The 25,037-nt window shown below is 41.3% G+C and overlaps 1 long non-coding RNA gene across 2 annotated transcripts in view; it reads left to right on the forward strand.

Annotated features, from left to right (window-relative positions):
* Window positions 1-25,037, forward strand: part of LOC309634418 — a 136,284-nt gene that overhangs the window by 35,832 nt on the left and 75,415 nt on the right. For both annotated transcript variants that reach the window (XR_014248083.1, XR_014248084.1), the window contains exon 2: window positions 3,157-3,287. This is a non-coding gene — a long non-coding RNA (uncharacterized lncRNA). The remainder of the gene's footprint in view (window positions 1-3,156; window positions 3,288-25,037) is intronic.

Consider the following 25,037-nt stretch of genomic DNA (forward strand, 5'->3'; position numbering starts at 1 on the left):
TGTGCCCCGCAACAAGAGAGGCCGCGACAGTGAGAGGCCCGTGCACCGCGATGAAGAGTGGCCCCTGCTTGCCGCAACTAGAGAAAGCCCTCGCACAGAAACCAAGACCCAACACAGCCAAAAATAAATTAATAAATAAATAAATTTAAAAAAAAAAAAGAAAAGATGACTACTATCTTTAAAAAAAAAAAAGAGAGAGAGAGAATCTGCTCAGCTCCTGGAAACTACCTTTTGATTTGTCTTTCTGGGATTTTATCCAGCCTTCCTTGCGCCTGCCTCCTGCCATTGAGTTTCATAATCTCATTCAGTTTGCACTATCAGTAGTAGTTCTGAGTATGAAACAGACAGTGGGGAGAGGGGAAAATGAAGGGGGTGGAGAAAGGAAAAGAAGGAAAGAAGCAAGAAGAGAAAGTGTTTGCCAGGCTAGGCATACTGTCATGGAAGGGAGAAAACTCGAGAAATTCTTTAGGTTGGCCTTATTCAAACCCTCTCAACAGGCTCAAAGACGTTTATCTCCACAAATTGTTTCAGATATTTGTGAGAGACAGAAATCTCAACTTCAGCTGTATTAATGATTGTGAACTTCCCAAATTCTTGTATAACTTTGAGTACAAATCATACAATTTGGTACTTGCTGGCTTTGTTCTGATTTATTTCTTGAATACAAATCTTGATTCTCTAGTGACATTATAATTTATTGGTAGCCTGGATCGAATCTCCTTTGGCATCTCTCCCCAGCACACTGGGCTCACAGTGAGTATGGGGTTGTATTCAGTATCCCATTTGCTTACATGTGCATTAGGATGAAAATCTCTCATTCTCAAGATTTAAAATTTTTAATTTAACAGAAAGAGAAAAACTAGAATGTCTTCTCTAGAGCTGGAGGTGGAATTGGAATTAAACCTCAAGGCACACTGGAGGTCTGTATGGAAGAAAGACTGACTGACTCTGGGTAGAGGACAGTACAGGGTTTCCAAAGGTTTCTTCACATCCATCCTTCCATCCATCCATCCATCCATCCATCCATCCATCCATCCATCCATCCATTCCCTTAGCAAATATTCATTGAATATACACAATGCTCTGTAATCAAATGCTTTCTCTACTTGAGATGCTGCCTTCCCATTCTCTCGAAAGCTTCTATTTAACATCTCAGCTCAGATATTATCTTTTCAGAAAAGCTTTTTCTGATCCTGTAGACAATTTTAGATGCCTCTTTTCCTATGTACCACTTTGACCTGGACATACCTCACAAAATAAATTATAATACTGTAGTGTAAACACTTGTTTGCAGTGTGACTCTCACGGGCTATCTCTACTACCTCTGGCACCAGTGCAGTATCTGGCACACAGCAGATACTCATAAATATTTGTGGAATAAATGAGTGAATAAATGACTATTAACATTAAATGTCAGAATGAGGCACTGGCACTGGGTGCTTCCAATTTTGAGGCTTCCATTCAGTTGTAGTTTAGGTAGACCTTACATGAATGTCAGAACAGATTTCTCCAGCAGCAGGTGGAAGCAGGGAGTCCTGCACAGAAGGCAGCTGAAATCAATGCTTTCAACACAGATGGGTTCTGAAAAACAAGCCCAACAGGTTTGTGTCAATTAGGGGTAAGTAGTTCTTTTTTAGGAATCTAGAAATGAAGGCCCAGCTAAATAAGCTTCTGACTTCATGGTTCCACCTCTATGCAAATTACTTCTCAGTATCCAAATGATTTGGCAAAAAACTTGAGTCTATATTTTATCATGGCATACCCTTCCAGGAATTTCAATAGTTGGCTATAAATCTCTGTACATGTTAACTGAGGAACTTTTCCTAGGAAAGCTTATTTTAGATTAAGACAATGAGAATCAGAGCAACATTTATATAGCTCTATAGCTGAATAACTTTCTGGATATGTTGGTTGAGTAAAACAATTCTTCTTTGCAGATACTTAAAAATTATAAACACCTGAGAAACAAGCTTCTGTAGACCAATCTGGGCCTCTAACTCCCATTGCTTATAGTGTGTTAGAAAACAGTCTGTGTTTCAAACAACAAATTTACAAACAGATTTTTGGCACCCAAGATTTGTGTGTATACTTCTCAACAACTTACAATGGCTCTCTATTGCCACTATATGTCTAAACCTTAAACCTGGTGTTCAAAACCTTTTTATCTTTCCGGACTTATGTCCCTTGATTCCTCCAAATAACTTTGTGTTACAGCCAAACTCAACTACATGTGCTTACTAAACCTACAGTGCTTCCAGCTGCTACACATTTGCTCAAGCTGTTCCCCACTTCTGTTTGTTAAAATCCTATCCTACCTTTGAGAATCAACTGTAACCTTTCCTGATCTCCCTCAATTAAGTATGACCACTTTCTCCTGTAAATACCAAAGATACTTTATTCCTGTATTAAAAACAAAAGATGATGGTGCCATTTATTGAGCAAATCCTACATACTGACCTTTGCACTAAGCACTTTACAAACACTGTTTAATATAATCCTCAGGACAGTTATATGGGGATAGGCATTAATTTTACATGTGCCTCTTCCATAGTGCTCACTCTTTATCTACTGTCTGAATGCAGAGAGGGACAAGGTCCCAGAGCAGGGGTCAACACACTACAGCCCACTGCCTGTTTTTGTAAATAAAGTTTTATTGGAACACAGCCATACTTATCTATTTACATTTTGTTAATATAAATTTATTTATTTATTTATTTTTGGCTGCGTTGGGTCTTCATTGCTGCGCGCGGGCTTTCTCTAGTTGCGGCGAGTGGGGGCTACTCTTCGTTGCGGTGCGTGGGCTTCTCATTGCGGTGGCTTCTCTTGTTGCAGAGCACGGGCTCTAGGCGTGCGGGCTTCAGTAGTTGGGGCACACGGGCTTCAGTAGTTGTGGCTCATGGGCCCTAGAGCACAGGCTCAGTAGTTGTGGCACACAGGCTTAGTTGCCCCGCGGCATGTGGGATCTTCCCGGACCAAGGCTACAACCCATGTCCCTTGCATTGGCAGGCGGATTCCTAACTACTGCGCCACCAGGGAAGTCCTCGATTTACATATTGTCTCTGGCTCCTTTTGTGCTGCAGTGGCAGAGCTGAACAGTTGTGACAGAGACCATATGGCACACAAAGCCTAAAATGTTTTCTATATGGCTCTTTACAGAAAGTTTGCCAACCCCTGGACTGAGAGATGGTGAAAGCACATGATGGAAGGATCCTGAGTCCCTGATTAACCACGTGGAGCAGAACTTTTCATTCCCCTGCCTCGCCAACCCGCATTGAACTGTGATGGAAGTAAGAAACAAATTTTTATTCTGTTAGTATGTTAAAACTTCTGGGTTACTCGATCTAGTAGTTAGCCTAGCCTCACTAAAGTGATGTAAATATGCTATCTCTCCAGGACAGCAATCAAATGATTCCTCTTTCCATGATCCAGGAATATGTGAAGTTTGTGGCTGATTTCTTCTATTGACTTCTGATGCCTTTTAAAAATTACAAATGAATATAAGAAAAATTCTAGGACTTCAAATTAGGATTATGCTTCACAAAATAACTTCCACGAACGCCATGGCAACTGAGTTGCTAGTGATTTAACTAAGTAAATAAACACCATAGGAAGAAAGATCCCAACAATTTCTGAGGCATGTACTTAGCTCGTGTTTGAGTGGGGAAGGTCAAATTGAGAAAATCTGTGAAGCTCTTCTACATGCCGGGTCCCTCCAGAGTTAGAGGAACTGAAACTAAAAAGCAGATATTTATTTGATCATAGCTTCTCTCTTGGAAGAGCAGTTTGTTACATCTTTTTATTCCTTCAATGAAAAATTCTAAGGAAAGGAACCCGGAATGAGATAAAGATGAACTTTCCCATGATCTCTGGCATATTGAAAGTGACTGCAATTCCTACTGGGAATTTGAATTAAGTTAAGGGCCATTATCAGCTTATCTTTGGACTATATTTTCTTTGGAAGGAGAGTAGCCTAGTCAGTAATCTACACATTCTCCAGCAGTGGCCATTTGAGTTCCTTGCCCATTGCCTTCCTTAGGATCATGGGAGGAAGATGTTTATCCTCCTGTGGTTGTTGTTTCTTTGCTTTAACAGAACATAGTGATCTTGGAACAATAAAGCTGGTTATAGATTAACTGATCCTAACTTTTCAGTTTTGCAGAACCATCAAAGTTCAAGTTGGATAACTATTGCTAAGATTATTTATGAGGGCCCTACCCAAATATTTTCCATGCAAGGTACAAGCATAAGTGTGTACTAACAATAGTGCGTCTTTCCTGCTACTCTCCCATGCATCTAGACTGGGGATTGCAAATTGATATCCACAGTCCACATTCCTCCTGCAGACATGCTCTCTTTGGTCTGCATAGTGTTTCAAAATCAGAATGACTGCACACAAAAGTCAAGGTTTGAACCTCTCTTAAAAATTAGGACAGCCTAAAAATACCGGGCCTGCATTCCTGTGTACCAATAATAATTTAGAGCTAGAATTATATACACGTTCCAGCTGGATGTGGTTCCCAACACTCCGTCTTATCTTGGTTCTGACCTGCCTCACCCTTTACATTACCTGCCCAGCTCCTGTCGGCACTGGAGTTCCTGGCTCTCACTCCAGGGTTCCTTGCTGTCTCCTCTGCTTATCTCAATTGTTTTAAATAGAAAGACGGCTGGATTTGGAGTCAGATAACCTTGATAGGCATCTTAGATCTACCATTTTGTGACTCTGGGCAAGTCATTTGATATCTCTAGTCTCCTTGTTTATAAAATGCCCGAAGCAAAAGATGGAATGTTCTTCAGATTAGCCAAGGTAATGCATGAAAAAAATGGCCTTGGTTTCAGTCGCTCACCTTCTCCTACAGGACCATTGCCTCAGTCTCCACCTTGGTAACCCTGCATCCAGTCTCTTCACTCCTCTATTCCATGGTTTTTAATGTTTCATTTACTCAAAAGCATGTTGAGCACCTACTCTGGCACTGGGCTGGGGATTCAATGGTCAGTGAGAACAGACTCAGTCACTATCTTTATGAAACTTACAGCTTTAATGGGGGAGGCAGACATAAATCAAATAATCATACAGATAAATGTAAAATTGTAATTGGGGCAACTCTATGAAGGAGATGAACTTGGCATTAAGAGAACATATGATGGGGCCCTTGATGAGGCCAGGGAAGTCAGACAAGGCTCCCAAGATCTAAAGGATAAGGAGTTGTACAATTGAAGAGGGTTTAGAAGAATATTCTAGGCAGTGGGAACAGCATGTATAAAAGCTCTGTCGGGGAGGAACATGGAAGGGATGAGGCACTAGAAGAGATCCAGTGGGTCAGGTTTAGAGGGAACGAGGAAGAGTGGGAAACAGACAACTTGGGGGAGGTAGGGATCAAATGGCATTGTAGGCCATGCTTAGGAGCTTAATCTTTATCTTAAGAGCAGTAGGAAAGCTGTGGACAGTTTAAGCAGGGGGCAGGTACAACATGATCAAATTTGCTTTATGAAAATGTAACTCTTTTTGTAGGGTGGAAATCAGATGGAAGGAATATCAGGTTGAATCATATGAAGTTGCCACATGCAGACTATTTGTCCTATAAGATGGCAATTTCATATGATTCCACCTGATAAAGTGGTTGCAGGGTAAACCAGATAGGAGGCTAGCAAGAGATGATTAGTGGCTTGGACTAGGATGGGGCATTGGAAATGGAGAAAAATGGGCAGATCTGATAGATATTTAGAAGGTAAAAATCAGTGAGCCTTAGTGATGGTTGGTGCAGTGTATCAAGGACAACTCCAAGACTTGTGTGTCTTAATGGGAAGTGGTGCCATTCATGAGTAGGGTGCTTTGGCAGATGACCAGGTTTGGTAAGCAGGGACGATTCCACATTGAGTTCGAAGTGCCTTTGCAACAACCCCAAGGAGATGAACTTTGAAAGTGTCTCTACAGAAATATCTTGCCTTGGCTTTAGCTGGATTCCTGGGGGGATGAATGACCCTAAGCTATGTTAAATCATCAGCTAGAGGTTCCACATTATGAATGTTTTATAAATTAAGGCCCCAAACCTGTGTGATGTGGGCTCAGAGTTTTGATTTTCACAGGTAGTTATTTTTACCCCTCTCAAAACCCCAGGCAGATAATGTGTTTATGCAGGGAGTTCAGTTCTATTCTTTCCCTCCTTTGGACCTGAACTCACATTTTTTTTTTCTGTAGGTGTTAGAAGTCTAGTTCCCTTGCCCCAGGGGGTCCATAACTCCACCTGAAACTCCTGTGGCCTCCTCCTGGTATCAGCTCATATTTGTTCCTCTGACTTGATTTCATGCTATTCTTGGCACTTGAAAATTCCTTTTTTTAAAAATCAAACTTGGTTACATGGAAGGTATTTTTTGTCACATTGTATCTAGTATTTCTATGTGGTTATGTGGCAAGGGGCCTATTTGGGTCAGCTCAGTGGGCTGGGTGGTCACAAGTGGTCCAGGTAATTTTCTATACATATTTTTAGAATTATTTTATAATGAAGTGTGACATGCTATTCTGCCATTTGACATAAGTATACATCTCTTGTCACAAGAGAGGAAAATCTTGCAGAGTGGTTGCCATCTGGCATTGGGCTTCAAGCTTATAGAATATGAAAATTTGTATATGACCTGGGTCCTGAGCTTGAATTCCAATGCTAAAGAGCAGCTAGTTTGCAGGAGCCCAAGAAGGACATTTCTGATCCCTTACCACAGTATATGGCACCGAGGAGTTGCTGAAGAGATGTCTGTATAATTGAAAAGGAATTGAAAAAATTTTAATTGGAGAACATGGGAATTCTTGGCGTATCCTTCATGGTGTAATAAAAATCCTGGGATTAGGACAGAGAGATGTAATCAGGATGTTTTTTCAAGACCCAGAATGATTTGTAGTCTCAATATAGCATCCATCTTATTGTTCCCTGGCGTCTAATCTATTCATAAAATGTAGATGACAACAGTGCTATCTCTTGTTCTTGGATTACATGTTTATGAATGATTCATTTAAATTCAAATATCATATACTAGTTATTTGCTATGTGCAAAGGTTTGTTTGTTTGTTTTTCTTTCTAGGTTCTATGAGGTATAAAGTGATGACTAAGACCCAGGGTCTACCCTCAACTACTTTATAGCCTAATGGTAGGGGGTGGGGACAAAAGCATACAATTAAAATAAAAATAACTAGCCCTTATCAAATGCTTTCAGTGTGCCAGGCACTGCACTAAGAATTTTACATGGATTAGCTCACTTAACACTATGAAGTAGGCTGTTACTGTCTTATTTTGTCAGTGAGGGAACTGAAGCACAGATAGGTTAAGAAATGTATACAAGGTCACATAGCAAGAAAGACACTGAGTCGGGATTGAAACCCAATCATTCTGATTTCAAATGTCAAGAGTTCAAATATTCTGCTGTATGGCAGCCCAAATAATCCATGTTAGAAGATGTTCATACCTTAACAGATGTTCAAGCTCAGGCTGAGAGCACAAAGGAAGTGTTCGGGAAAAGCTTTATAAAGAAGTTTATTTTTCCATCGTCTTGAAGAATGAGTGGCATTTTGACAGATAGTGATGAACGAAGAGGGTCTAGGGGTAGGAAGTTATTGAGCAAAGGCAGAGGGCACAAGAAGGCACCTTGGCATGTTTGGGAAACAGCAAATAAACAGTCCAACATGGCCAAGTATGGGCTGTTTGTGTGAGATAATGCAGGAAAGGAGAGGTAGATGGGACTTGAGTTTCAGATAAAGGACTTCAGAGCAGGAAGTGTGTGCAGCATTCTTCTCATTGTTGGTCATAAATAACGTAAAGCCCATGAACAATTGACGCTTCCAGAACTGACTTGGTCTACTTTCATTTGAGAGCAGAAGTGGAGAAAAAAAAAATTGGATGACTTCAGAGGTTTTAAAATCTGCTCTGAGGTTCAAAGGCATGACATATACACTACTGTATATAAAATAGATAACTAATAAGGACCTACTGTAGAGCACAGGGAACTCTACTCAATACTCTGTAATGATATATATGGGAAAAGAATCTTAAAAAGAGCGGATATATGTATTACTGATTCACTTTGCTGTACAGCAGAAACTAATACAACATTGTAAATCAACTATACTCCAATTAAAAAAAAAAAAAAGACTTCTTAGCCTGGGGGCTCTGGACTCGTGAATAGGCTTCAGGGGGCCTGGCACCTCAGGAAATTGTGGGCAAAGTTTTGTGTTGCATGAACATATATGCTTTATGTCTAAGGAGGCGGTCCATAAGATGCATCACTTTCTCTAAGCATTCATGGTCAAATAAATATTGCAAATATTTATCATCCTTAGACCTTATGATGGTCTAAGGAGATAAAGTCAGCAACGATCTCAGTGGGGCCTTCCTCGGAGTCAGGAACTAGAACCAATGTCCTATTGTGTATCTTGAAACTTTGAGATTCTGCAGAAGTCAAAACTGAGAGTTTGAATTCCCCACTGATAAGCAAAACTTTCCACAGAAATATCATCACCATGAATCAGTAGAGGCCTGCCTTGTGTCAGCCTCTGCCTCAGGATTGCAGGTTATCTTGGTTAGCAGTCCTAACCAGGAAGGTATTAGGTAAAGCAAGCCTCATTGTAAAAGTGTCAGTAGGAACTGGGTCACTTTTGAGCTTCTGCCCCTGGATGTTTACAAGGGTAATAGGAAACTATAATTTCCAGGCAGATGACAGCTGTCTGGAAGGACTTCTACCATTGCACTTTTAACCCAACCCACCAGAGTCACTCAACAGTAAAACAGCCTTGACAATTGGCAACTTGTGGGCCAGGCCTATGAGAAAACCCTTCATTTCCTCCTGTTTGCAAAGCTTGCCCAGCAGGCCCTGCCATCAGTGACACCAGCTGAGGCGACTGAGGGTGGGAAGCCAGAAATGCCAGTGATGAAAACAAGGTTTCCAGGTAAATCCTTTGGTTTGCAGAAATAGCTGTGGTGGAGGCTGCTTTGGTCATTAGTGTTGTGTTTTATATAATGATACTCTTTGATAAAGAGAAACAGAGTCCTGTGTGTATTAGTCATGATTAGGACTGTCTGCAGGTGACAGAAAACTGAAGACAACAGTGGCTTAAACATGATAGATATTGATATCTCTCTCATGTAAACCAAATCTAGAGTTGGGCAGTGTGGGACTCGTTTGGCAACTCCATGATCAGCAGGAAACCAGGCTCCCTCTAGTTTATTCCTGCCTCAAACCTAGGGAGCTACTGGCTCCTCAACATCCAGCCTGGAGGAAGGAGAAAGAGGGGAAGAAAGGAGCCCCCTCTTTTAAGGACACTTCCTCAGAAGTCTCAATTCCATATACATCCCATTGTCCAGAACACAATGGCTGAAACTAGTGGTGAAGATGGTTGGAATGTAGTCTTCAATATGGGTGTCCAAGTGTCCAGTGAAATATTGGGGGGCCTATTCCATACATACATATATGGACAATTAGATGTCTCTTACAGTGTCCTCAGAAAAGATGGAATGTTTTGATGCTGTTTTGATAACTCTAGAGACCTTAGCAAGCCTGGATACTCCTCTATTTATTTAGGTTATTTAGTTAGTTCTCCTCCTGCCATGAAAGGCACCTTTAAATAGATAGCATCCTTTATTTTTGTTAGCAGGAGTGTGAGAAGCAAGATTTCTCCATTCACTCACTCATTCATTCACTCGCTCATTCATTCAGGTATCAGTACTGTCATGGCAGAGATGATCAGCTATTCACCACATTTATGCCTCCTATTCAAAGCATAAAGTTGCTCCTGGGAAGTGGTTGTCCAGCCAGGGGCGAGACTTAGCCTGTACCATAGAGGTGGGCCCATATGACCAGCTTTGCCAATGGAATGTGAGCAGAGGAGATGCATCCCTTCTGGGAGGAGGTGGTAAAAAAACAAGCATGCTTTCTTCATCACCTATTTTCCTACCTGCCTCTGGAAACAAGGGACCCTGAGGCCTATCAGATGGCAGAGCCACAGGTGGAAGGAGCCTGGGCTCCAGAATCACCCCAGGAAAGCTGCCCACCAAATACGCACACTGGACCGTTACATGAACAAGAAATAAACTTCTATCATCTTAAGCTTCTAGTACGAGGGTGTTCAGTAAGTAGCCTGCTCTGATACAACACTAGGTTGAGGGGTCAGCTCTCACATGAGATAGAACTAGATTCCAATGCCACGTGCAGTACTTACTCGCTGTGAGATTTCAGGTAATTTTTACTAATCTCTCTGACATTTATAAAATGTGGCTTAATAATAGTACATACCACATACAATTTTTTGGTGAGAGGCTAGCACCTATTAAATGCATCATACATGGTGGTTTTTATTCTTATAATCACATCTTGTTGAGTTCCTCCTTTTCTATTCTATTAGGGTAGCTTTTGCTAATTTAGGGAGCAATCAAAAAGTTTGGGCTCTCTCACTTAGTTCTCCTCTTGTGCCCTGCAGGTTGTGGGTCTCTCTGTTGATGGTCATCAGTGATTCTGCACAGCAGATGTCTCATTCCCCAGCTGCTCTGTAGTAGGCAGAATAATGGCCCAAAGATGTCCATGTCCTAATCCCCGGAACCTGTGAATGTGTTGCTTTATGTGGCAAAAGGAATTTTGCTGATGTGATTAAGTTAAGGACTGATAGATGGGGAGATTATCATGGATTACCAAAGTGGGCCCAATGTAATCACAAGGGTCCTTAAAATATGGGAGAGGGAGGCAGAGAGTCAGAGAAGGAGATATGATGATGGAACAGATGTTGGAGTGATGAGGTTGCTAGCTTGGAAGATGGAAGAAGACCATGAGCCAAGGAATGCAGGCAGCCTCTAGAAGCTGGAAAAGGCAGGGAATGGACTCTCCCCTAGAGCCTTAGAAGGAACACAGCCCTGCCAAACCCTTCATTTTAGCCCAGCAAGACCCACATCAGACCTCTATCCTACAGAACTGTAAATAATAAACATATATTGTTTGTCCTTAAGTTTGCAGTAATTTGTTACAGCAGCAATAGGAAGCTAATGCATACCCTACCCCTAACATGCTTTGTTGTAACATTCATGTGAATTTCTTTTTTTTTTTTTATCTTGGAATATAATTGCTTTACAATGTTGTGTTAGTTTCTGCTGTACAACAAAGTGAATCAGCTACATGTATACATATATCCCCATATCCCCTCCCTCTTGAGCCTCCCTCCCACCCTCCCTATCCCACCCCTCTAGGTCATCATAAAGCACCGAGCTGATCTCCCTGTGCTATGCTGCTGCTTCCCACCAGCCAACTATTTTACATTCGGTAGTGTATGTATGTCAGTGCTACTCTCTCACTTCATCCCAGCTTCCCCTTCCTCCGCTGTGTCCTCAAGTCCGTTCTCTACATCTGCATCTTTATTCCTGCCCTGCCACTAGGTTCCTCAGTACCATTTTTTTATATTCCATATATGTGCATTAGCATACGGTATTTGTTTTTCTCTTTCTGACTTACTTCACTCTGTATGACAGACTCTAGGTCCATCCACCTCATTACAAATAACTCAATTTCGTTCCTTTTTATGCTTTATTGAAGCAGGAGGGAAAATCTCAGAAAGGAGTCACAGTGCAAGAAGGACAAAGGCCAGGGTGGGGTGGCTAACATGAACTTTCCTTTGTATCATACAAGGAAAGGTACTTTAAGACTTGGGCTTTCCCAAGGGGGCTGTCCCCAACCCTCCAAGGATGCTCCTCAATTTCTGGCCAGGCTCTCCATCTTTGTTTTGTGTCATGGACACTTCATGGCACCCCTGCACCAGCCCTCCCACTGCAAGCTGTGGGCCTGCTAAATCCCATACTAAGTGCCCTTTAAGTAAGAACATGTCTCCTATTTTCCTATTGGCAGGGCTCTGGCTTTGAACTTGAGCAATAGTGGATCCCATACTTGTAGTGAGAGCTTTGGGAATGTTTCTGCCCCTCCCACCCCTAGACCAGGGAGCAACATAAAAGGGACACACTGACTCCGTGTGTGTGTGTGTGTGTGTGTGTGTATGTGTGTGTGTGTGTGTGTGTTGAAATTCACATAAGCCATTTTAAATTGTACAATTTAATGGCATTTAGTACATTCATAATGTTGTGCAACCATCACCTCTATCCAGTTCCAAAACATTTTCTTCACCCCAATTAAGTAGTTCCGATTAAGTAGTCACTCCCCAAGTGCCCCTTCTTCCCAGGCCCTGGCAGCCACCATCTGCTTTATGTCTCTATGGATTTATTTTGGAAATTTCAAATAAATTGAATAAAACAATAATACAATATATGGCCTTTTGTGTTTGGCTTTTTCCACTTAGCTTAATGTTTTTGAGGTTCATCCACATTGTAGAATGTATCAGTACTTCAATTTCTTTTCATGACCAAATAATATTCCATTGTGTGGCTATACCACTTTTTGTTTATCCATTCATCCATTGATGGATACTTGGGTTGTTTCCCCCCTTTGGCTGTTGTGAATAATGCTGCTATGAGAATCTTTGTATGAGTTTTTCTTTGAATACCTCTTTTCAATCCTGCATGGACCTGTGTTTTCATATCTCTTGGGTATATCCGAAGGAATGGAATTACTGAGTCACCCTGGCCTTAGACACCTGCTTATTTTGTTGTCAAAGATAAATGTCTCCAGCACCACTAAATTACTTATTTTCAGGATCTTCTCTAGGTGGAAAGTGTGTACGGGGACAGAGGGGGATGCTAATTTCTCTACCACATTGCTATTATCAGGCATGTTATCCCATGCATCTTTGTAGCCAAAGTGCTACCATGTGCTAAATTAATGGTGACCTGGAAGTGAGGGCTATAGGCTGCATCAGAACCCAAGACACCTTCCGTCACACTCTGACACATTAAGCGGGTTACTTATACATTCACTGTCTAACTCCTTTACTGACTATATGAGTTCCACAAGGGCAGGGATTTGGTATGTTTTGTTCATTTCTGTATCCCGAGTGCCTATTACAGTGCCTGGAACAATGAACACATGAACATTTGGGAGGTCTGACCAGCAATGTTCTCTGATTCAATATCCTGTCTCTCCTTGAGGTCCCAATCCTAGTAGCTGGGTCTGATACCCAGATGGAGGGTAAGACTCATATCCCGGAGCTCTTTAAATGGCACCTTTGTGTCCATTTTTCCTTTCAAGACTCAAAAATACCCTGGAGGTGTACAGAGTAGGTATTATTTCGTCACTTTGAAGATGAAGAAAATGATGATCAAAGGCATTAATTTGTGTCAAATAACTCACTAGTGGGTGGTGTCAAAGGAAGGTAAGGGTGGTGTAGTAGTTTCCTAGGACTGCGGTAACAAATTACCACAAACTGGGTGAGTTGAAACAACAGAAATTTATTCTCTAACCATCCTGGAGGCCAGAATTCTGAAATTAAGCTGTCAGCAGGACCATGCCCACTCTCAAGACTCTAGAGGAGGACCTTGCTTCCAGCTTCTGGTGGCTCCAGGCTTCCTTGGCTATGGCAGCCCAGCTCCAATCTCTGCCTCTGTCTTCACATGGCCTTCTCCCCTGTGTCTCTGTGTGTCCTTTCTGTCTCTTATAAGGACATTCATCGTTGGATTTAGGGCTCACACTAAGCCAGGATGATTAATCTCAGGATCCTAAACTTAATTCACCTTCAAAAGCCCTTATTCCAAAGAAGGTCACATTTTGAAGTTCAGGTAGACACATCCTTTGGAGGCCACCACTGAACTCACTGCAGGTGGGTATCCCAGTGAGAATGTCTCCTGATTGAGCTCTTTCTCAGTGGGAGCCTGATCTGCACTCCAGCCTTCCCAAACTGTGTCCATGTAACACTGGTTCCTTGAAACAGTAGGTGTTGTGAAAAAGAGGGCTGCAGGCAAAAGAGTTTGGGAAACTCTGAGTTAAAGCTAGGCAGGAATTTTTACTGCAGGATTTCTCAGACTCTTTAATGTGCTAGTATTCACTGTAAATCTTCACCAGAGGAAAACATATGGAGCACTCCTCAAATTCCTTTGATCTGGAAATCCTTTGAAAAAAGTATAATGGAGAACAATGGAACTCTCAGGGGGTGAGGCTGCCTGGAATATACGTGGGAAGCGATGCTCCTCTCTTTCTCTTTCTTTTCTCTTGGGGGGACTCCATTCCTAGGAGAGGTCCCATCAGAAATGGTATAAATCACCCCAGAGAGGCTAAAGTCAAGTGGCATGGAAACGATCAAAAATATAATGCCAGATGTATTCTTTCAGTCAGTAAATGTCTAATTAAAAAAAAGAAAAATCCACCAGCTGCCTAAAAATCCCATATGATTGTCATAGTGATCATGCATCCCTTAGTGGACCATATTGGAAGTTTGAAGATATTTGCTAGGATTATGTTCCTGTTAGGAATCTATTGCCTAGTGCCACGTGTGCCTATTCTAATTAGAAAGGCAGAGTTTTAGAGCTGCAAGAGGTCTTAGAAATAATCTCTTCTAACCCAGTAATTTTACACATTAGGAAACAGAGGCCCAGAGAGACAAAACAGTACAGAGCAGAACCTGCTCAAGTTCACCCAGAGAACCAGGTGCAGAGCTAGTTCTGGAACTTACGTCAACTGATTTCAAGTCCAAGGCTCTTTCTGCTACCCCGGGCTTCTTTTAAAATATTGCTGTAGAAGGAAAAAAGTTTACACTGATGTTTCACTGGAAATTTAAGGATTTGGGGGTATTCTTATAACTGAACTTTCTGCCAAAAGTCCTTTTACCTCAACTCTTGATTTGAGGAAATACTTCTAACATTTATTGTCTTTATTCAAGATGCAATTTATTTTTTCTTTAAGTATGCATGATTTTACAGTGGGTTAGGTCTGTTGTCTGACCACAGACTTAAGTGGAGATATAGACTGTATAGGAAAGAGACTAGCAACACTTTATAAGAGATGTCAAACTTTCACTGATTTTCTTGTGACATTTTAAGTATGTGTGTGGGGGACGCTATGAAAAAGAATAAAGCAACTGAAGGTTTAGAAGTATCTGGAAAGGTAGTCTGATAGGAGCAGTTGGTCCACTTTTCAATAAAAATAGTTCCGTGTGCCCTTTATGGCATTTGTGCAGTAATTTAGCCCACATTTATTATAGGGCATAGGGCTGAATGTTCAATGACCTTGTGATATCCCCTGAAATTATTGGTTTTTTAAAAATAAATCCTTTATATGAGCTTGTTTCATAACCACTGGGTAGGATTTTTGTAGATTTTAATAAGCTATAAGTGATGTCGTAGAGGCTGCTCACAGACAGGAGCTTTGATGTTGTTTTTTCATAAGGAAAGAGTGATTCTCCTAAAGGTCAACGCAATAGGGGCAAACGAGTAGCTTTCCCTGGATCCAGCTGGGAAAAGATGTGAAGATGTTTGGCATAGAACTCTTGTGCCCACCGGCAGGCCTTGAGGTGAAAGTGAGATGCATTTTAGAGGCAAATAGTTGCCGTTCCCCAATCCCTATAACAGAGAGGTTATTTCACTGCTGCAGGCCTCTCAAAATCAGGGGTGTGGGCTCCATGATATCAGGTGAAACATAGTTGTGGATCCTCTCCAGGAATGAGGTGGGACCTCTGCTAATAGCAACTTTTTGTCTGAAAGGCAGACTTACGAATTGGTCTAGGAAGGCTCAGCGTTGTTCAGAGGCAAAAAGGTGCCGCCCCCTGCCTTCGGTACTCCACATGTGGAGACTCTGGACATGGCATATATGAGGGGCCTCGATATACATCCCCACTGCTGTTTCTGACCACTTGTGTCCATCTCATACCCTTGGCCACCCCAAATTTCCTCTTCTGATTCCTGTGATTTGTTTCTTTCTCCAAAAAGCAGGGCATGGCAGGGAAACAATTACTACTAACTCAAGGGAACTGAGAGTTTACTTGTTTCTGTCTCAGGTCCTTTGTCCTATCTGTCAGTAAAATTCCTCCCCCAGATATCCTCCTCCAGATCTCAGCATGACTTGCGTCTTCCGAGAGAGCTTCCCTGTCCCCTCAGATGTCCCATAGCACCTCTTGGAATTTGCTCTTTATCTCATTACCCTGGTTCATTTTCTTCAGGGCTCTGCTTTCTAACAGAAATCATCTCGGTTATGTATTTCCTTATGTGTGGTTCGCTCTGACTTCTTTCACTAGACTGGCAGGCACAGATGCTGTATCCCCAGGGCCCACACAGGGCCTGGCACAGGAGAGATGGAAGCAGAATCTAGGTGGGTCCCACTAGACTAGAAACTGGGGGGTTGGGGGGCATGTCTGCTACTATAAGGCATCTCTCACACCTAGACTTTTTAAAAGAGCTCTTAGCACTGTTTTCAATTATATATTGGTGTGATTATTTCTGTAAGGCCTATCTCTCTTACTAGGGCAAGGATTCATAACCATTTTGTGCCAAGATACATTTTGGTATCTGGTGAAGCTTATGGACCCCTTCTCAGAATACTGTTTTAAAATGCATAAAGTAAATATATAGGATTATAAAGGAAACCAAATATTGAAGTTAAATCATCAAAATATTAAAATATAAATTTACAGTATAGTTACATGTGCTTCTTCATTAAGTGACACATTAAATAACAAAACCGACCATAATTTTTTTTTAATTTATTTATTTATTTTTGGCTGTGTTGGGTCTTCGTCTCTGTGCGAGGGTTTTCTCCAGTTGCGGCGAGCGGGGGCCACTCTTCATCGCGGTGCGCGGGCCTCTCACTGTCGCGGCGTCTCCTGTTGCGGAGCACAGGCTTCAGACGCGCAGGCTCAGTAGTTGTGGCTCACCGGCTTAGTTGCTCCGCGGCATGTGGGATCTTCCCAGACCAGGGCTCGAACCCGTGTCCCCTGCATTGGCAGGCAGATTCTTAACCACTGTGCCACCAGGGAAGCCCAAAACCGACCATAATTTTTAAGTGGTGATGAGCATAATCAATTTTTTGAGATGTCTGCAAAAACTGTAGTGTGAGATAAAAAGTCTGTGATTTCTACTGGTGACAAAAGCATAGGTACTTTTAATACTGCTGTGTTTTGTTGCCTACGTGCATGATTAAATCAAATGCTAAATTTCAATTAGAGATTAGTGAAAATAAAGATGTAATTCTTCCCATTCAAGCTCACTGATTCCCTGAAGTCTTTCCACAGATTTGGGGGGTAGGCGTGGGTGGGGAAGGGTCCATGGAGCCCAAGTTAAGAATTTCTGCACTAAAAAATATCAGTTAAGTTTGTTTCGCCATTTTAACCCTAGTCCCTAAGGCACAGTAGTAGGTACTCCTTACATATTTGTGGAAGGAAAGAAAGTAGGAGAAAAGGAAAGAAGGAGGGAGGGGCATTCTTCTTTGCGTCTGACACTTTTTGGTGCTTGCTTGCTGAATTAATGAATGAATGGATCCTGCAGGCAGGGCACTACCCTTAATAAGCTAGTCCTTAATAAATGAGAGTACCCCTTTCCCCACCTGTTCCAAATAACAATTGTATTTTGGGTAAGGTCCTTTGTATACTACTGAAACCCACTGAGTGCCTCACCCATAGCTGACACAAAATACATACTTGAATGATAAAATGCCTCTTTGTGTGAGATAACCCCTACACTGTGAATTATCAGGTATGATGCATCAGTGCTTTGAGACTTCTATCAGACCAATCAGCTTTCCCTTTGGGCTGCCTTGGGCTCCATTTCCTGTCAGCAAGTTCAGAGCTTCTGAGGCCATGGCCCTTTTATCATGACAGCACCCGTGAGTTGACACTAGCCACCACCACCAGCCCCCCACCCTTGGTGAGTCATCTTGGAGGGACCTTTTCCTGCTTCATGAGAAGAGAAGGCCCATGGGGACAGCAGGCTCACTAGGAATCTGGCTCTATCATCTGACAGAGATCACTTCAGGCTCTCATGAGTATCAGCTGGAAAGATCAGTGCTGTGGATTACTGCTCTCACTGACGGGACTTAATGAAAACTCAGGGCTAGTGGAGATGAAATCTAATTCTTTATTCAATGCTTCAAAAACAAATCCTAATATATCAGCATCACAGATGCCAACATGCATCTCTTGGTAGCAGACACTTTTTGAAAAGTTTGGAATGCTTTCTAAGACAGTTAAGGACAAATGAATATTTATGAAAGTGCTACAAAAATGAAGGGTCTATTTCTTTTTTTTTTAACATCTTTATTGGAGTATAATTGCTTTACAATGGTGTGTTAGTTTCTGCTTTATAACAAAGTGCATCAGCTATACATATACATACATCCCCATATCTCCTCCCTCTTGCGTCTCCCTCCCACCCTCCCTATCCCACCCCTCTAGGTGGTCACAAAGCACCGAGCTGATCTCCCTGTGCTATGTGGCTGCTTCCCACTAGCTATCTGTTTTACATTTGGTAGTGTATATATGTCCATGCCACGTGAAGGGTCTATTTCTTAATAGGGGAAAGATAAACAGCTTGGGAAATAAACGGCAATAAAAGTGGCTATAAAAACTAGACCTGCTAACACATATATATGGAATCTAAGGAAAAAAAAATGTCATGAAGAACCTAGTGGCAAGACGGGAATAAAGACACAGACCTACTAGAGAATGGACTTGAGGATATGGGGAGGGGGAGGGGTAAGATGTGACAGGGTGAGAGAGTGGCATGGACATACATACACTACCAAATGTAAAATAGATAGCTAGTGGGAAGCAGCCACATAGCACAGGGAGATCAGCTCGGTGCTTTGTGACCACCTAGAGGGGTGGGATAGGGAGGGTGGGAGGGAGGGAGATGCAAGAGGGAAGAGATATGGGAACATATGTATATGTATAACTGATTCACTTTGTTATAAAGCAGAAACTAACACACCATTGTAAAGCAATTATACTCCAATAAAGATGTTTAAAAAAACAAAAACAAAAACAAAAAACTAGACCTTATGCATGGACCTGCTTTATTGTAACTGCACAGTAGAATCTTTCTATGTTATCACACAGATCAAATAGTAAATGTGCTCCGTGTTCCCTCACCCATCCTACCCTCAAATCGATTGACTTGCTCAACATAATACTAGGCAGTGACTAACTATAACTTCCTTGAATCACAAAGCCCTATGAGGGACTTCCCTGGTGGTCCAGTGGTAAAGAATCTGCCTTCCAATGCAGGGGACGCAGGTTCGATCCCTGGTCGGGGAACTAAGATCCCACATGCTGCGGGGCAACTAAGCCCACATGCCACAAGTACTGAGCTCGCGCGCCTCAACTAGACCCTGCGTGCTGCAAAACTACAGAGCCCCCGTGCTCTGGAGCCCACGCGTCACAACTAGAGAGAGAAAACCTGCATGCCACAGCTAGAGGGAAGCCCACACGCCACAATGAAAGATCCCGCGTATCGCAACTAAGACCCGATGCGGCCAAAAAAAGAAAAAAAAAGATTAATAAAAAAACCAACACCCTAGGAGTAATGGTTTGGAGCTAGAGATGCTTGTCCAGCTATATAATCATCAAATTATCTTTCCTCTCTTTAAGTTTGTGGGGTATGTGCTTTCTCAGATAACATGGTCAAGATAATGGAATATGGATTAAGCAATGGAAGAAAGTGAACTTCTTGAACTCCATAAAATTCCTGGTCTATCTGCAAATGTGACAGTGGACTTGTGGATTCATGATTCCCAAAGTGCTTCTTCCTCTCCATGTGGGGTCAGTGGTCTCCTGTTTGATGATTCCTCAAATCTGTGGTTTTCCATCCTGGAAAAACCACTGCCCATTAGAATCACCTGGGAGTGATTTTTCAAAATAACCACACGTGCCTGGGCCCTACTCCAGGCATTTTAAAAGCTCCCCGGGTGACTGCACTGAGCAGCCAGGGTTCAGAACCACTGCTCTAAAATCTCCACCAACTACTTTTGATGACTTCTGTTCAGATCCCTGTACATGGCCCTCAGCCCACTCTCCTGATTGAAAGAGATTAGCAGCTGTTCAAACCAGATGAGCATCAAAATAGAGTCCTTTTCTCTGATGTAATCAGGAAAATTGAACTTTTGGGAGAGAAAGTGACAAAGAGACTCCCATATTTGAGGTCAGAAAGCAATACTCCTGGACTTCATCAATTGGGTCTCCATCTCCCTTTCTAGCTTTGTCTTGAGTTGACTGTGCACCATACTCTACCTTTCAGTCCACCACACAGGGCGGCAACTTGTTCCCTGAAGAAGTCCGGAATGTTTCCACCTCTTGCCATGGCTCATACTTCTCCTCCTACATACAATACAATGCCTTCCTCCTCATCTCCACCATTTGAAATCCTACTCATCCTTAAAGATCCACTCAAATACTACCCATGAAGGCCATTCTCTCTTCAAGGCCTGAATCAGCATCTTTTGCCAATATGTTTTTATAATACCATTTTGTATTTGTATTTTAGCCTTTGCAAAATTCTCATATAGTCCTTTCCAATAATTAATTCAGAAAGTTTTACTAGAGCAAATCCTATAACATCCTCTTTTTAATCTTCTCATTTGGGCAGCATTGTGATTTGTGTAAGGTTATAGTCTACATGTTTGTCTCTCCCACGTGAGTACAGTGACCTCAATCGTTAAAGCTAAGTTTCTTTCCTACAATAAACATTTGTGGAACTTAAAAAACTGCTTCAGTATTCTCTAGCATAGTTTAAGGTTCAGGGTGGCTTATTCAAAGGACATCTGGCTATACCCAGTCCATTTGTTCAGGATGGCTCATGAGTGACTGTTAAGTCTTGGTAAGAAGACTAAGACGTCCACCCAGTGGTTCTCAGCCAGGTGGTCCAATCCTAAGAGGGCTTTGGAAATATGAGGCTTTCATAAAGCCTGGAGGTGTTATAGGCATTTAGTGGGCATGAGCCAAGAATGCCAAATGCTTTGCAATGTGTAGAAAAGCTTGTACAAAATGAGTTGTTCCATTAAAAATACCAATGGTTTCCCAAACCTACACCCATCCTAGTAGATTCTAACCAATCCACATTATAAAATACTTAAAAAACAGAAACAAAACCCAACGTGGTTTGGAGAAATGAAAGAGGCTCATAAAACTCACTCTGAAATCACATGAAAAGTATCCTGGGCATATTATCAGACAGGCAAAGAAAACTTGATGATATCTGGTTGGTGAAACAGGAATTCTCACATTCTGTAGGTGAGAGTGTAACATGATGTAACCTTTCTGAGGACAATACTTATCAATATTTAAAACACACATTCCTTTAGATCTAGCAATTTCACTGCTAGGAATTTATCCTGTAGATATATAAAGGCTAAAAGGTGCATGAACAGGGATGTTCATTACAGCGCTGGTTGCCATCACAAAAAAGTGAGAACAATCTATATGTCCATCAATAGGAGGATGGTTAAATAAGCATTGGCACATCCATATGATGGTATGTGAGCATATGGAATGAGTGCCAAGTTTAGAAAAAAGTGAAGCCAAGGGATGCATGATATGATCTCTATTTTTCTTCAGAGTATATACATGTACTTACATACATATATACACACACAGAATATATATATATTCTTTGCATGGCTCTGATATAAACAAATTTTGTTACCATGGCTGAGTTAAATAACACCAGTCCCACAACAACATGATTTCAGTTTTAGTTACCAAGGTATATTAACTGTGAGTCATTGGATAAAGTACAAACTTTGTTGCTACCTCTTCAATCCACAAATCACTACATAAATAATAAATGCACACCATGATCTGTGACTACTCACTAAGACTTCCTTCAATGTCTGTTGGCAATAAGTCACTGAACATTTGTTATCAGTTCACAAACAGACAGCAAAACAAGTAGTTGTTTGTCCCTTTGTCTCCCAGTAATAAACCCACGTGACATTTTAGAAAACTGAGGTGCAGCAAAGAATAGTGATAACACTAGAAGGTAAATTTTGAATTGCACGAAATGGAGGTGTAGAAGAAATAGATGACCGCGGAAACATTGACGCTGCTGCCACTTGAGAGACTCAAGATACGCATCAGGAGAAACTCAGTGAAGACCCACTTACCAGGAGCAATTAAAATTGTTGTGAGAAAAGAGATGAAGGTGCCTCAGAGGAAGTGACACCAGCAAAAAATTTCACATGAAAGGAACTCTTGGAATTATTTCCTGACATTGAAAGCATAAAGGATAAAATGTTGGAAATTGATCCAGATTCAAAAAGGAGTATGACAATTCGCCAAGGCATAGAAAAGACACTCTCTCCATATCATCAAGTTATATGACAAAAAGAAGGCAAGGATTCCTGCTAAATTTTTTACAAAGAAATATGGCACTCTAATTCTCAGTGTTTCTAATGTTTCTAAATAAATAGTAGCTTTACTATTTTTTTCCTCTACATTTGTAACCAACAGTAAGAGAGTTTTAATGTTTTGATGAAAAATTGTAAAGATAATGAAAGTTATAATTTTCCCCATTGATCATTAAGATCACTTTGCATGGTTTCAGTTTGCAGTTATTTTCACGGTCCAGCACTACTGTGCAAAGCCAGGCCTGCCTGTATATATAAAATGCACATATATCTACATGTACATATATGTGTAATTTAAAATGGAAGTATATACAAGGAATCATTAATAGCAGTTACTTCTGAGGAGTGGGGCTGAGGGAGAGATGGTAGCAAAGGGAAATTTTATTTTCATTTTATACCCTTCTGAAATGTTTGACTTTTTTCCCTTTAGTATGTATTAATTTTTGATATAAAACCAAACCTATAAAAATAAATATAACGAGAAAGATAAGTTAATAAAACATTAAAAAATGTTCTGTGAACGTGATTTGTGCTGTTGTCAGTCCCTCCACCCCCACCCCAGGGAGATAATCCAAAGTTTTTGTTAATTAAGAATTTCAAAAGAATTAATGACACCAGAATGGTTAAAAATCCATTGCTGTAAGATCATATTCACCCTGTTCCCAAGCAGAAAGATTACAAAATGTGCAGGTTCTTCAGATGAATACGATCTTAGTTATTGATTTAATTTGTCTGTAGGGAGAACTGGCCTGAAAACAAGTATAACTGATGGTGATGTTTAGGTGCAATTTGCAAACAGATGCCCTAGACAAAATGCTTCCGCTGTGTCTGATGATTGAACATGCATCTGTTTAGAAGGCAGCAGGATTGAGGCCAAGTATGACCTTGTGCACAACCTTGAAAGTTTACTTGCTGGCAAACAAAAAGGCAAATACATAGCAAGGACCATTTAGAGATATAATGTTGAGATTACCGGTGTATTTACCCTGCCAAGACTTGTATACTCAGAAAATGAAGGGTCCCATCAGGATTAGGCTGAAAACTTAACCACTGATGCAGAATGAGCAACCAGGATTTGGTCTGAGAGAGTTCATAGGGTGGAAAGATCCTGAGATGCCTAAATTGACATAAACAATAGGTTTTGACCTTCTATCACATTCCCTGAGGCCTTCTGGATAGATGAGGAAAATGCAAACTTATTATAACCAGGAAAGATTCTTGAAGGTCTAGGGAGTGAGCAGGAATGACTAGGTAATCCTGAAGCATGCAGGATACAAGGTCCATCAGTGTTTTATATGCATTATCTTATGTGACCATTAAAACCATCCTATGATTGTTTTTACCACCCTAGTATCACTGATGAGACAACCAAGGTTCAACCAAGTTCAAGGAGAGTAAATAATTTTCCCATTACCACATAGGGGGTAACTGGTAGAGCTACGACTCCAAAGTGCTTGGAAACGCCTCTGAGCTATACAGATTTTGCTGCATCTTCCATTTACCAGAAATCTTGCTACTGCTAGATTATCTAAACTAAAATCTGCCCAGCCCTGCTATACTGTGGTGCTTGCCATTAAGGGCACTCAAGCCTTTTGATCTCGGATTCTGCCCTTTTGTGTTTCTCTTACATGGTGTCTGTGGCTGGGAATCTCCTTGCTTTTGCCAACTTCACATTCCAATCAGTTCAGAGGAAATGTACACAAGCCATAGTGTTTCCCCTTAAAGGACAGTATGGTTCTGGCTTTCACTGACTTGGCAAAGGCTTCTTTGTCTACAAATAAGAAACATCTGACCGTGGGTCTATAAATGAAAATGATGACAAACTGGGCAGGGTGGAATTCTATAATCTGGCAAAGTTGACCCATATTTGGATAGTCAAAACTTCATTTAGCAAAATCCAAGTTTTCATTTGGATTAAATCTTATTGGGTCTCAATTAATAATTTGAAAAATGAAATTGTGTTCTTTTGGGGGCATTATAAGTAATGGTTAAAATGGGCAGTGGAAAATATTCCCTACTTGGTATAAGACTCAGGGACATGGAGTCCCCTCCCCCGTTTAAAGTCATGCTAGGTCTGGGTGGCACTGTTCAGGATGCTATTGGGGTTCCTTCCTAAATAACAGAGTCAAATCTGAGCTCTTTACAGAATTTTGTTAGCACACTGAAGAGTTTGACAGTCTAACAATTGTCCACAAGCAGGACATATTGAAAAGTATGTTTCTTGAGAGGTGGAAACTGGAACTTGCATACTATCTTTGAGATAATACATAGCTGAAAAATTATCAGAGTTCAAAATGTGCAGTATCAGAAGGCAAGCCCAGGTCTGATGGAAAGTCCTTTTTTTTTTTTATTAGAAAAGGTATTAAGCGTGAGACCATGAAACTGGAAGAGACCAAGAAGTCAGAGAGGACTGCACTTCCCACAGTCATGTAGTCACACTAATGGTGTGATTCAATGTACTAGGCATTATGCTAGGGTGGCTGTGGCTGATGTGTTTTAAGCCAATTGCCTACAGGTTATTTCTTTGGGAGCATTATTCTGCTTCAGAAGAGGAGTTTAGGTAGTTGAGCATAGAGCATCTAGCATTAGGGATCTCATTTAATCTTCTCAACAACCCTGATTTGGGATCAGGGTGCTAAACGTATACCCAACGTCTCTGAGTTGGTGGGTGTCAAATACAGAACTCAAGCCCAGGACTGACTCTAAATAGCACACTTAGCATTATGATACCTTTCCTTCAGTAATGTCAATAAAGCATCATCTATTTAATGGGTTGTATTAGTTAGGATAGTACCAGCTGCTGAAACAAA

Source organism: Balaenoptera borealis (assembly GCF_965194805.1).
Source record: "Balaenoptera borealis genome assembly, chromosome: 8".
Classification (NCBI taxonomy): domain Eukaryota; kingdom Metazoa; phylum Chordata; class Mammalia; order Artiodactyla; family Balaenopteridae; genus Balaenoptera; species Balaenoptera borealis.